This window comes from Haliotis rubra, unplaced genomic scaffold (assembly GCF_003918875.1).
Source record: "Haliotis rubra isolate DU_JTF1 unplaced genomic scaffold, ASM391887v1 Scf762, whole genome shotgun sequence".
NCBI lineage: Eukaryota > Metazoa > Mollusca > Gastropoda > Lepetellida > Haliotidae > Haliotis > Haliotis rubra.
The window spans coordinates 41,370-56,185 of record NW_025767482.1 but is presented as its reverse complement, the minus strand read 5'-3'; the positions used below and the strand labels follow the sequence as shown (position 1 = coordinate 56,185).

Here is a 14,816-nt window from a genome sequence, read left to right as displayed (position 1 = left end):
CTTCCTGCTGTAGACAGTCCTCCCTGATCTAGAGCTGACACTCCTGGTCTCAGTCATCTGATCTGCCGTCCATCGGCTCCGTCTTGATGTCCGTAACTTGTTTGTGCTTTACATACATCCTTTATTTCCTTCCGTCGAGTGATTTTTTACTATTGTGGATAGCGAACCCTTTTATTTGCAAGATGTTAATATTTAGCACCAATGGTAGGTGGAGGAGGTGGCGAAGGTTGAGGATAAAAAACTGAAAAGTACAAAAGGCCAAAATAGTCTGAACTGACCTGAATATGGTAAGTATTACATTCCATAGCACTAAGTCATTAGCCTAGGTATGCCTAAATATGATATCCAAAATGTCACAATGATAACCTAAACTGGACATGCAACTACAAAATACATTGGCAATAGTATATGTCCTCAAATATTCCTGAAAGTCCACCCAGTACCTACACCAAGTATTATCCTGAATATTCTGCCACAATCCTAAACATCAATACAATGTCAGAAAACAACACAATTTCCCAAATATTAAATAATGAAATGCACACTGAAATAGGCTACACAAGCTCTATAAATTTCAGATAGATTAACAGTTAAAGGGAAGCAACTCTGTATGGCTTATTCTGCATGTAAACTGCACATTATTTTATGAGCGCTTCAATAGAGCAACTTGAACATGAAAGTTTGGGAAACTTACACCTAAATGACTTACGCATTTAACAAGAGTGCAAACTGTGTTTCTACGATACCTAAATCATAAAGGACTTAAAATATCACATGCTGTCATAGAAGTCTAAGGCAATATACGCCATAAAGTGCTGTACGTGAATTATGCCTGATATAACCAGGATATTTAGAGTTGAAAACATTATATACATTTTATAAATATTTAAGGAAAATTTAAGTCAAGTTAAGAAGGGTGTACTGGGAAAGTGCATTGACCAAGCTAACAAAACTCTTATTGATTCACCTTTCTTGGGGAATAACAATTTCTCTGAATTGACATCAATGAGGGTGAAAGGTTCAAACTGGTGTTTCTACAGAATTGGGTGGATGGACATTTGGCATACAGATGGTTTGGTCAGTTTGTCAATAAAGGGGCACACATAGGATCTGAAATGATTTGATTAAGTATCTTCTGGCGCCTACCAGTCTGAAATATTAGTTAGATATGTCATGGTTTGGTTGATGTATGGCTTAAGGATAACTAGCAATGTCATTTTATAACTGGAAGAATTTGATGGTACCAAATAAAGTCTCCGAAAGGGACTAATGAAAGTAACTAATTATCAAGATTGGATATGAGTCATTTTTGTATGAGGTAGGACATTATTTCGGGGGGAGGAGCCTAAAATTGTCAGAGAACAGTTTTGTCACATGTCGAGGGAGCAGAGCGTGATTCTGGGCCCCACCATTGACTTGAGAGGTTCTCTCTGTATATTGGGAGAATGGCTCAGATGAACTTGTAACATTAGGAGTTGTACAAGAATCCAACAAGTTCTTCCATGAAGTTTGTGAATCAGTGTTGTGTGTAGACCAGGAAAGCTAGGCAATATCTGAGGACCTTTGTGTGAGAATTCATTCCAAAATAAATTGACTTGAACACCATACCGGACTTATCTTTGACTATCCATCTTAGCTACATTATCCCCAGAACAAGAGTGGATAGACAGATTGCCTAGGGAGAAGGGTAGAACACCCCGACACCCTCAGGTAACACTGATCGAAAGCTGAACAGCGCTACTTCTTAGATTACAATAACAAACTTATAATCGCTTAACATGCCCCAACTGATACTTATGCATCTAGATTTACAAGAAATACAAAATAAAAGACTTAATACATACTCGCTCGTTGCTGTGTTACTCCTATATAACTCAAAATGATGAGGATTCCTGAATATTCGGCCATGCCACCTGAAACCTGCAAACTGGTCCAAACCAGATAATAGTTTTTAGACTGGTCATTTATACAGATTATGCAAGAAAATATACCACCAGACTAGGCTTAGTCTATAGTTGAGTAAGAAATAAAGAGCTGTTTCGCACATGAAACAGAACATCAACCACAAACTGACAATGGAGAGACAAGTCAATGCCATCGCCAAGTCATGCTACTATTATGATAATGGCCTTGGGTCCAAGTGATGGTTCCGGTGAAACCCTTTATCTAACTGGCGTGCTGGTCTGCTTGGGGGAATGAGCTCAGCAAAGAGTCCGAAGTCACAAGAAGCTAATTACAATTTTATGAACAAGAACAAAAATAACATGGGGTGGCCACAGAGAGTCGGTACAACCCTCTGGGCTGAGGGCTAGAGCTGACCTGTGTTGGGAGTCTAAACCCTACTGATGGACAGGTGGTGGTGGGTTAGGTGCTTTGAAGGTCGGCTTCGCTGGCTGGCATGTCAGCAGACCTATCCCTCTTTGGGATGCATGGGGCTGGACCGGGTGGTCTTCGTGGCGTTGGGTCTGGGCGTCTCTCTTTTGGCGCTTGGGTCGGAGTATCCCTCCTTGGGACTCTTTGGACTGGACTAGCAAGTGGCAGAGGCAATGGGACACCTCAGACAAAGGCAGATGGTATCATGGACTCCGCCCCAGTGTGATTTCTTTGATGCATTGATGAAGATGACATTTTTCACTGATACATATGATGGAGACTCACTTCCAGCCCGAGTGATACTATGTGATTCTAATGTTATCAAATTCAGTCATGACAATCTGAACCAAAACACACTTTCGAACTGAAACAATGTTAAACATGGTACGTTTTGCAAGGCTTTATGAGTGCAAATGGCGTGACACGTCCGTTCTGTTCAATCGAACATGTACAGGAACGGTTGATCTACACATAAGTCATTGCTCAAGATATTCCTCTGACGCATGATAATGAAAAGTTTATGTCTTGATAACTTACAGGATGTAATCAACTCACATTTCATACTGAAAACTCCGTGCAAACTCCATTACATTCCAAGTGGCAGTTTCTGGCTCGAAAAAGCAGAAGAAGGATGGCGAAGAAGAGTAGTCCCCATTGACAGTGAGCGTAACCTCAGCAATGTCACATTCAAGCACACTGGGTGCACCTAATTACACACACTCAAAAAGAGCTGTTTCAAGACATGAAACAGAACATCGACCACAAACTGACAATGGAGAGACAAGTCAATGCCATCGCCAAGTCATGCTACTATTATGATAATGGTCTTGGGTCCAAGTGATGGTTCCGGTGAAACCCCTTATCTAACTGGCGTGCTGGTCTGCTTGGGGGAATTAGCTCAGCAAAGAATCCGAAGTCAAAAGAAGCTAATTACAATTTTATGAACAAGAACAAAAATAACATGGGGTGGCCACAGAGAGTCGGTACAACCCTCTGGGCTGAGGGCTAGAGCTGACCTGTGTTGGGAGTCTAAACCCTACTGATGGACAGGTGGTGGTGGGTTAGGTGCTGGCTGGCATGTCGGCAGACCTATCCCTCCTTGGGATGCATGGGGCTGGACCGGGTGGTCTTCGTGGCATTGGGTCTGGGCGTCTCTCTTTTGGCGCTTGGGTCGGAGTATCCCTCCTTGGGACTCTTTGGACTGGACTAGCAAGTGGCAGAGGCAATGGGACACCTCAGACAAAGGCAGATGGTATCATGGACTCCGCCCCAGTGTGAAAGGGACGCGAACTACTCCCTCACAAAACAGGCGAGTCGACATCATGATCACCCGCCTAAGACTAGGTTCCACCAAAACCTCATATAAAACCTGTCAAACATGCCACACCAAAGCTACAGTCCCTCACATTATGCTGGATTGCCAACGGTTTGACACAACCAGGCAAACACTCAGAGAGGAAACAGGGCTAGGTACATTGACAGCCATGCGGCTGCTGGCTCCCACAGAGCACCTTGCAATGTACAGACCGCTAGCCAATTTCCTCTTGGAAAGTGAACTATGTCAGTATATCTAAAAAGAAATTATATCAATCAAGCCAGTCTTCAGTTTGCTCGAGGGCCAAGGAGATTATACCACCCAAGCTCCTGACCTCAGAGGACCAGCCCAGCCAAACAGGGAGACAATATCACCCAGGCTCCCCCCACCACGCTCACGCCGGTCGCACAGCCTGTCATCATGCCCGGTTGCCAGACTGGTCCACCAGTCCACCAGGCGTCCCAAAGAGGGACAACACATGCGTCCCAAACAGGGTCTTGAAACAGGGTGTGTCCGTGTCCACCCCCTAGGTTAACAGCAGGGGAGTGGCCATGTCCGCTCCCCAGGGTGAGTGAGCAGAATGAGAGCAAGGGAGTGGCCATGTCCACCTTCCAAGGTGAGAGCAAGGGAATGGCCATGTCCGCTCCCCAGAGTGGAAGAAGGAGTTATAGCAGGGGAGTGGCCGTGTCCGCTCCCCAGAGTGATAGTAGTGACAGCAGGGGAGCGGCCGTGTCTGCTCCCCAGAGTGAGAGTAGGGGAGTGGCCGTGTCTGCTCCCCAGAGTGATAGCAGGGGAGTGGCCGTGTCTGCTCCCCAGAGTGACAGTAGGGGAGTGGCCGTGTGGCCTCCCCCCAGAGTGACAGCAGGGGAGTGGCCGTGTCTGCTCCCCAGAGTGAAAGCAGGGGAGCGGCCGTGTCCGCTCCCCAGAGTGACAGCAGGGGAGCGGCCGTGTCTGCTCCCCAGAGTGTATAGTGTATGTACACACAACACTCGTCTACTTACACCCACGCGTCCCAAAGAGGGACAACCATGCGACCCAAAGAGGGTCAACACAAGCTGGGACAGCCATGTCCAGCCATGCGTCCCGAGGTGGGACACACCAGACCAGGCCCAAGCGTCCCAAGGAGGCACACTCCAGTCCAAGCCCAAGAGGCCCAAGAAGGGACACTCCACACCCAAGCCCCAAGGAGAGACGCCCACCCAACGCGCGACCTCCAAAGACTAAACCCGTCCAGCCCCAAGAGTCCCAAGGAGGGACACTGCCACCACAGCCACGAGTCATTTTTTATTATGATTTGGGGAGGGACACTCCACGCCATCTTTGCTCACTCTGGGAGGGATAGGTCTGCCGACATGCCATGCTATCACTCTGGGGAGCAGACACGGCCCTCCTTTGCTCATCACTGCTGGGGAGCAGACACGGCCTCCTTTGCTCTCCACTTTCTCACTTTCTGTCCTTTCACAGCAGACACGGCCTTGCTTCCCTGCTATCACCTCTGGGGAGCAGACACGGCCACTCCTTTGCTCTCACTCTGGGGAGCAGACACGGCCTCTCCTTTGCTCTCACTCTGGGGAGCAGACACGGCCGCTCCTTTGCTCTCACTCTGGGGAGCAGACACGGACGCTTTCCTGCTATCACTCTGGGGAGCAGACACGGCCACTCCTTTGCTCTCACTCTGGGGAGCAGACACGGCCACTCCTTTGCTCTCACTCTGGGGAGCAGACACGGCCGCTCCCCTGCTATCACTCTGGGGAGCAGACACGGCCGCTCCTTTGCTCTCACTCTGGGGAGCAGACACGGCCGCTCCTTTGCTCTCACTCTGGGGAGCAGACACGGCCACTCCTTTGCTCTCACTCTGGGGAGCAGACACGCCACCACGGCCAGCACCCTTTGCTCTCACTCTGGGGCAGAGCAGACACGGACCGGCCTCCCTGCTATCACTCTGGGGAGCAGACACGGCCGCCCTCCTTTGCTCTCACTCTGGGGAGCAGACACGGCCCCTCCCCTGCTATCACTCTGGGGAGCAGACACGGCCGCCCCTTTGCTCTCACTCTGGGAGCAGACACACACGGCCTGCTCCCCTGCTATCACCTGGGGAGCACACGGCCACTCCCCTGCTCTCACTCTGGGGAGCAGACACGGCCACTCCCCTGCTCTCACTCTGGGGAGCAGACACGGCCAGCTCCTTTGCTCTCACTCTGGGGAGCAGACACGGCCACCTCTTTGCTCTCACTCTGGGGAGCAGACACGGCCACACTTTTGCTCTCACTCTGGGGAGAAGACACGGCCGCTCCCCTGCTATCACTCTGGGGAGCAGACAAGGCCACTCCTTTGCTCTCACTCTGGGGAGCAGACACGGCCACTCCTTGGCTCTCACTCTGGGGAGCAGACACGGCCACTCCCCTGCTATCACTCTGGGGAGCAGACACGGCCACTCCCCTGCTATCACTCTGGGGAGCAGACACGGCCACTCCTTTGCTCTCACTCTGGGGAGCAGACACGGCCACTCCTTTGCTCTCACTCTGGGGAGCAGACACGGCCACTCCCCTGCTATCACTCTGGGGAGCAGACACGGCCACTCCTTTGCTCTCACTCTGGGGAGCAGACACGGCCACTCCTTTGCTCTCACTCTGGGGAGCAGACACGGCCACTCCTTTGCTCTCACTCCGGGGAGCAGACACGGCCGCTCCCCTGCTATCACTCTGGGGAGCAGACACGGCCACTCCCCTGCTATCACCCTGGGAAGTGGACACGGCCACACCCTGTTTTAAGACCCTCTTTGGGACGCATGGTGGTTTGGTGGACCAGTCTTAGGGGTCTGAGTGCAATGAGCCCTTTGGCAACCGGGCATGATGACAGGCTGTGCGACCGGCATGAGCGTCGCGGGGAGCCTGGGTGATATTGTCTCCCTGTTTGGCTGGGCTGGTCCTCCGAGGTCAGGAGCTTGGGTGGTATAATCTCCTTGGCGCCCTCGAGCAAACTGAAGGCTGGCTGATTGATATAATTTCTTTTTAGATATACTGACATAGTTCACTTTCCAAGAGGAAATTGGCTAGAGGTCTGTACATTGCAAGGTGCTCTGTGGGAGCCAGCAGCTGCTTGGCTGTTAATGCTTCTGGATACCATAGGCAGTTCTATTTCTCACAGGATCCTTGGATCCGTCAGTATAGATGTGAGCCGAGTCTTCATAAAGTGAGTCAATCCTACTAAGCGTAATGCTTCGTAGCAACATTGGGTTCTCACTTTTAGGCACTTCATTTGTGAGAGTGGTATCGACATTGGGTGATTTTAATTCCTATGGGGGACATTGCACTGTCATTTGACATGTTGGAGGCTCTACCGGTCACATCCGTGTTCTCGCCTAAGCTGAATGACTCTGAGCCGCCTGGTGTTGTGTCAGGTCTTTTTTGGAGCCATGCTTTCATGCGTTCGGGGTAGAGTTTCTCTTCCCATAGTCTAGTGACAAGTGGATTGGAGCAGCAACTCCAATGGTTCAATGTCATCTTCTCACGTCTGAGTTTGAGTGGTAGCTCCCCAGTTTCCACTAATAGGGCCTGGTGGGAGGTGCAGGCCGCCGCGCCCGTAACCAGTTTAAGAGCACGATATTGAATCGTTTCAAGCCGGTTAAGAACCGGTTGGGAGGCGCTGTGGTATGCTTCACACCCATAGTCTATTTTGCTTCTGATGAGGGACTTATAGAAGGTCAGGGGCGTTTCGCTGTTAGCTCCCCAAGAGCTGCCGGATGCAGCTCTTATTGCATTGAGGTCTTTCTGACACCTATGGGCTATGCTGTCTATGTGTTTTGCCCATGTGAGGTGTTGGTCGAAAGTAACCCGAGGAACTTTGCTGATTTCTCAAATTTGACCGTTTTGCCCTTCAGTTTGAGACTAGGTGTGTTGCATATTCTGCTACCCTTCCGCTTGAATACCACTCCGATTGTTTTCTCAGGTGAGATGGTAAATCCCCATTTATCGCACCATTTTTCCACACCGTCAAGGGTTTTCTGGATCAGAGCCTGGATCTTGAGAACCTCTCGATGTCTGACCCAAACAGCCCCATTGTCAGCGAACTTAGAGGTGTTGTTATGTTATCGTCCTTTCGGACATGTTCAAATAGGTCGTCAGTCATGATGTTGAAGAGTGTCGGACTGATAATGCTTCCTTGCGGCGTGCCATTATCTAACCTGTGTCGATCAGACAGGTGGTCTCCAACTAAGACTGATATTGACCTTTCTTGCAGAAAACTTTGAACATAATTTGCCAATTTCCCTTGTACACCAACATTCTCTAGTTTTTGGAGGAGTCCATCAGGCCATACCATGTCAAAGGCTTTGCTGAAGTCTAAAAAGACAGCAGCTAGGTACTGTTTCTTGACCTGGGCTAATCTGATATCATTTTCCATTCGGAAAATGTGGTTAAGACATGAGCGGTTTGATCTGTAACCGCTCTGGTCATGAGATAAGAGTGTGTTTGTCTCAAGGTGGTGCTTTAAGCGTATGTTCACCATTGCCTCCATACTCTTGCACAGATTTGATGTGAGGGGTATTGGGCGATATGAGTTGGCCGATGCCTCCTCCTTGCCTGGTTTGAGCCTGGTTTCCATGCTGCAGGTACCTCCCCCTGATCCCATATCAAATTGTACAATTGTACGATGACGCTGGCGATGCTGTCTGGCAACCTTTTGAGCATCTCATAGCTGACCATGTCCTCCCCTGGACAAGTACCCTTTTTGTTGTGTATAGCAGTTCTGAACTCCTCCACACTGAAACCATGGTTGTATGCGTGCTGATCGCACGGGGGCTGTTTGGGCTGTGGTAGCAATTTTTCTGTCTTTGTAAACTCTTCAGAAAAATTGTTGTTGCTACTGACAGAGGCAAAGTGGGTGGCTAAGATACTTGCTTTATCCGTGACTTTGGTAGCCCCCGTTAGTTTGGGAATGCAAGCGGACTTGCGTTTCCCCCGGATAGCATGTTTCTTTTGCCAGACTGCTTTACTGTTTGTTTTGTGGTTGAGGGAACCACAGAACTCTTGCCATGAGTCAGACCTGGACTGATCGATGAGATCTTTCACTTGTTTCCTAGCTACACGAACTTCTCCTATGACAGCCTTGTCTCGTTTTAACCTATTTAATGCCTTTTTCCTAATGCGTCGAGCTTTGGCTATTCCCTCGTTCCACCATGGGATGGCTCGGGCGCCGACCTTTGCTTTGGTGAGTGGGATTGAGGCCAGTGCTGCCTTGTATATGGCCGACGTTAGGTTTAGGCAAAAGGTATCAACGTCGTCAGAGACGACTTCAGTCGGTTCGATTTTATTGCATTCCATTCTGAATTTTGACCAGCCTGCTTTGGAGAAGTTCCACCGCTCTCTAGGGTTTGAGATTTCATCGCATAGAGGTGGGATACCGAGAAAAGTGAAGCACGGAGAGTGTTCACTTCCCCAACTGTCATGATGAACCTGCCACTGGCAATCACGGGCTAGGTTTTTGGTGGCAATAGCAAGATCTATGCTGGTCCAAACTCCTCGGGTAGGACAATGTCTTGTAGGAGAGCCATCATTCAGTATAACGAGTCCCTGTGACTCTAACCAATCCTCCACTTATTTGTAGCTTAAATGTTTATTTCAAGCTGAGTATGTTTATCTGCTGTTGGTGGGATCGGCAGATAGGAAGCAGATTGATCTCTTTGCTATGCCATGGACTGGATGCTGGTAGCCAACTCTGCTTTGAGTCATGGTGAGTTTTGTCCCTTCATCACTGTCCTTATGTGTGTCTAGTTTGAATCTCCCAGGCGCATTCATGAATTCAACCAGCTGTTGTCTGGGGCTATGAGTCTGGTTGTGGGCATTTGTAGCTCATGACAGTTGTGTCCTTATTATTTGTAGTTTAAATGTTTATTTCAGCATGCCTGTTTGTCTGTTCCTGATTTTGTATGGTGGTTTCATCATTGCCTTATGTGGTGTTTGCCACCTTCTTTGGACCCTTTTTGCCCCTTTTCCTCTCTTGCCTTTACGCCTCTTTGGTTTGGCGCCACTGCCCATATGGTTGCCTGCGAGTCTTTTTTTGCCCGTGTCTCAGCATTGACCTTGCCCTTGGTCGCCACCTGTTTATCGCCCTGAACAGTTTGAGGCCAAGAGTCTCCGTGTTTAGACTCTGTTTTTTAAGCTGCCTGCTCCTGCAGAAGTTGGATAAGGACGAGTGTCCCTTAACTTTGCTGTTTGTGCAATAGAGTGAACAGTTGCCCTTGCAGTTTTTGGCTGGTTTAGAGCAAGTTCAGCATTTTACCTCGCTGAGGCAGTTTGCCTTAACATGCCCGTAATTTAAACAGTTGACTCACTGTTTTGGTCGCCTGAGGTAGGGAAGTGTCGCTACTACTTCGCCTGCCACTTTGATGGTCTCTGGGACTGTGGTTCCCAATATTGTGAGTATTACTACTCTGGTATTCCTGCCTTGGCTTTTAATCCTATACATGTCAGTTATAGTAGGATCGTGTTGCTGCTGGGTTTGTCACTGATACCCTTATCAAGATGCACCGCGCATCTCGTGTGTGAGACCCAGCCTGGCACTTTCCAAACTATAACCTGGTCAAGGACTTTTGTGGGGAGCTTGGCGCAATGATTTATGTTGTCACCTCTGACTACATATCCCCGATTTGCTTTGTGAATTTTTGTCACAGAGATTGACTTAGCTAGTTCCTCCCGTAAAGCTTGGGCCGAGACCCTGCTGGAGAGGGTGAGGTTGTAGTCTGTGCAGTAGACTAGCCTCTCCCACCCCTGCTGCTTTGTTTGGGGGGCAGCCTTAGTTGTAGCTTTGGCTTGTTTAAGAAGTCCAATGACAAAGCTAATGTTCCTGGTCCAAAGCTTTTGAACTAGTACCAGGTCTGACTGGCTGATTTCCTGTTTTGTCTTACCGGGACCGTTCTCAGGCACTTTCATTTCTGAGCTTTCTCTACTGGGGCTGGGCATTCCCCTTACGATATTTTGAGGGCTAGGCACTCCCTCTTCGGATTCAGAGTCCATTTCTATGTTTATATAGGGGTCATCAGTCCCATATCTGTGCCAACCCTACCAGCGGTTGGTGTGGAGGTAGACATGGCTACTTCCTTGCATGTTGTCACGGCTACATTTCTTGACACGGCTATTCCATTTTTCAAGCACTGGGGACCAGGCACGGCTGTTCCCCTTACTTTCTCAATGCAGGGGGCAGTCACGGCAGCTCCTTTCCTCTCTCTAGCTGGGGTGTAGACACAGCTACACCCTTGCTTTCCCCTGGGGGATCGGACACGGCCTTTCCCCCTTGCTTTCCGTTGGGAGTGGGCACGGCCACTCCCCCTTTCACTAATTGGTTGGTGGTTGCGGCAACCACCTTTCTCTCTCCTTGGGGGATGGTCACAGCCGCTTCCCTATTCTCACCTTTGGGAGCGGGCACGGCCACTCCCCCTTTCACTCCATGCAACCACCTTTCTCTCTCCTTGGGGGGTGGTCACGGCCTCTCTCCCCTACTCTCTCTCCGGGGAGTGGGCACGGCCACTCCCCCTTCACTCCTTGGTTGGTGGTTGCGGCAACCACCTTTCTCTCTCCCTTGGGGGTGGTCACGGCCACTCCCCTACTCTCTCTCCGGGGAGTGGGCACGGCCACTCCCCCTTTCACTCCTTGGTTGGTGGTTGCGGCAACCACCTTTCTCTCTCCTTGGGGGGTGGTCACGGCCACTCCCCTACTCTCTCTCTTTGGGGAGTGGGCACGGCCGCTCCCCCTTTCACTCCTTGGTTGGTGGTTGCGGCAACCACCTTTCTCTCTCCTTGGGGGGTGGTCACGCCACTCCCTTGCGGCAGCCACCTCTCTCCTTGGGGGGTGGTCCGCGGCCACTCCCTACTCCCCTTTCCCTTTCCTCCTTGGTTGGTGGTTGCGGCAACCACCTTTCTCTCTCCTTGGGGGGTGGTCACGGCCACTCCCCTACTCTCTCTCCGGGGAGTGGGCACGGCCACTCCCCCTTTCACTCCTTGGTTGGTGGTTGCGGCAACCACCTTTCTCTCCTTGGGGGTGGTCACGGCCCCTCCCCTACTCTCTCTCTTGGGGAGTGGGAGCGGCCGCTCCCCTTTCCTCCTTGGTTGGTGGTTGCGGCAGCCACCTTTCTCTCTCTTGGGGGGTGGTCGGGGGTGGTCACGGGGGTGGGCGGCCACTCCCCTTCTCTCTCTTGGTTGGTGGGCGGCCACTCCCCTTTCTCTCCTTGGTTGGTGGTTGCGGCAACCACCTTTCTCTCTCCTTGGGGGTGGTCACGGCCACTCCCCTACTCTCTCTCTGGGGGTGGGCACGGCCGCTCCCCCTTTCACTCCTTGGTTGGTGGTTGCGGCAACCACCTTTCTCTCTCCTTGGGGGGTGGTCACGGCCACTCCCCTACTCTCTCTCCGGGGAGTGGCACGGCCGCTCCCCCTTTCACTCCTTGGTTGGTGGTTGCGGCAGCCACCTCTCTCTTCTCTCTCCTTGGGGGTGGTCCACGGCCACTCCCCTACTCTCTACTCTCTCTCGGGGGAGTGGGCGGCCGCTCCCCTTTCCTCCTTGGTTGGTGGTTGCGGCAGCCACCTTTCTCTCTCCTTGGGGGTGGTCACGGCCCTCCCCTCTCTCTCTGGGGGAGTGGGCGGGGGTGGGCACGGCCCCCCTTTCCTCCTTGGTTGGTGGTTGCGGCAACCACCTTTCTCTCTCCTTGGGGGGTGGTCACGGCCACTCCCCTACTCTCTCTCCGGGGAGTGGGCACGGCCGCTCCCCCTTTCACTCCTTGGTTGGTGGTTGCGGCAACCACCTTTCTCTCTCCTTGGGGGGGGGTGGTCGCGGCCACTCCCTACTCTCTCTCCGGGGAGTGGGCACGGCCCTCCCCCTTTCACTCCTTGGTTGGTGGTTGCGGCAACCACCTTTCTCTCTCCTTGGGGGGTGGTCACGGCCACTCCCCTACTCTCTCTCCGGGGAGTGGGCACGGCCGCTCCCCCTTTCACTCCTTGGTTGGTGGTTGCGGCAACCACCTTTCTCTCTCCTTGGGGGGTGGTCACGGCCTCTCCCTACTCTCTCTCGGGGGGTGGGCACGGCCACTCCCCTTTCCTCCTTGGTTGGCAGCCACCTTTGCGGCAACCACCCCCCTCTCTCTCTCTGGGGGTGGGTGGTCACGGCCTCCCCTACTCTCTCTCGGGGGGTGGGCGCGGCGCCTCCCCCCTTTCCTCCTTGGTTGGTGGGTTGCGGCAGCCACCTTTCTCTCTCCTTGGGGGGTGGTCACGGCCACTCCCCCTCTCTCTCGGGGAGTGGGCGCGGCCGGCTCCCCTTTCCTCCTTGGTTGGTGGTTGCGGCAGCCACCTTTCTCTCTCCTTGGGGGGTGGTCACGGCCACTCCCCTACTCCCCTACTCTCTCTCTTCGGGGAGTGGGCTGCGGCCGCTCCCCTTTCCTCCTTGGTTGGTGGTTGCGGCAGCCACCTTTCTCTCTCCTTGGGGGGTGGTCACGGCGGCTCCCCTACTCTCTCTCGGGGGAGTGGGCGGCGCCTCCCCCTTTCCTCCTTGGTTGGTGGTTTGGCAACCACCTTTCTCTCTCCTTGGGTGGTGGTCACGGCCACTCCCCTCTCTCCCGTGGTTGCGGGGGAGTGGCCATGGGGGCTCCCCTCCTCTCCTTGGTTGGTGGTTGCGGCAACCTCCTTTCTCTCCTTGGGGGGTGGTCACGGCCACTCCCCTACTCTCTCCCGTTGGGGAGTGGACATGGCCACGGCTACTCCCCCTACTTCACATTCCTGCTTTCTGTGTACCTGCGGCAACCACCTTTCTCTAACTTGAAGGTGTCAGAGAAGCCAGTGATACTCCGCCATGAGTGGCTGGGAACAGTTCCCCGTGAGTAGAACCCACAGTGTCTTGAGTCTTGCTTGGCTGCTTCCCTCTAAGCTCCTTCCCCTTCGCAGCCAGGCTGCAGATGACTGATGGACAAATGCAGTTAGACTTTTTATCTAAAATTGAAACAATAAAAACATTATGATTCATTGAATGATACAAAATGGGTGTTCCCTATACTAACCAATGAAATACAGAATATGCGGTATTGGGTGTGTCCTACAAATGAAATGACCAGACAGGGAGAGTACTTAATCCTGCTAATCCTATTTCACCTGGCACTAATTGTGCTGACATGTTGCTTGGATGGTTATGGTGTTATAATAGATGGCTTAATGACCCTAATTTGAAGTGTTTGCACAATATATGTTAATGGAGGTGATGACATGTTTACTTTATCAAAGCAGTTCATTAAATCATATAGACATTACTTTGTCTTACTGAAAGGTTGGAGTCCTTGAAACCTTAGGCTAGGATTTATCTTGAACATCTGTGAAATTGTGCAGCCGTAACTTATACCTTTTTCAATAGTATGTCTGTGAGATGAGTTTTATTTCTTTTGACCTGAGTCTTTCTCTAAGCTATTACTGATACCTGATGAAACTAATATTCTATATTTATATTTTCCTAATATCTGAATCCTAATATATCACTTGTAGTGGTGGTTATAATTAATAATGAATTTCCGTATGAATTATTATTCCATGATACTACTTCCAGATCAGAAAAGTATTTCAGCCATACGCAGATACATCACAGAAGACTGTTGTAAGACTCTAGTACATGCTTTAGTAACATCTAGACTGGATTATGGAAATGGTCTTCTCTGTGGACAACCTGAAAGTCTCACCAGTCGTTTACAGAAGGTGCAGAACTGTGCGGCTAGACTCATTACCAAGACTGGCCGACATGAGGAGATGACGCCTGTGAGAGAGAAGCTGCACTGGCTCCCAGTCAGACAGAGATGCCAGTATAAGATCCTGATGTATGCCTGTAAATGTCTCCACGGTTTGGCCCCATACTATCTTCAGGAACGTGTTGTGCCATATCATCCAGCCATCACTCAGATCAGAATCTGAATCCCGTCTCTGTCAACCAAAGACAGTAACGTATGGCCACAGATGTTTTGACAGCATTTCAGCTAATCTTTGGAACAGTCTACCAGTTAGCCTACGAAATTCATCCTCACTGAACATTTTTAAGAAAGCTCTTAAAATTCTTCTTTTTAAAGCTGCTTATTCCACAAAATGTATCATTGGTTTTATCACTGTGTACAA

General features: G+C 50.8%; 1 long non-coding RNA gene across 1 annotated transcript; it reads right to left on the bottom strand.

The window, feature by feature from the left end:
* Window positions 1-12,234: 12,234 nt before the first annotated feature.
* On the bottom strand, window positions 12,235-12,735 carry LOC124260420. The gene is made up of 3 exons (XR_006894068.1): window positions 12,621-12,735; window positions 12,561-12,562; window positions 12,235-12,291 (listed from the first exon to the last, which is right to left on the bottom strand). It is a non-coding gene; the product is annotated as an uncharacterized LOC124260420 (long non-coding RNA).
* Window positions 12,736-14,816: the final 2,081 nt, after the last annotated feature.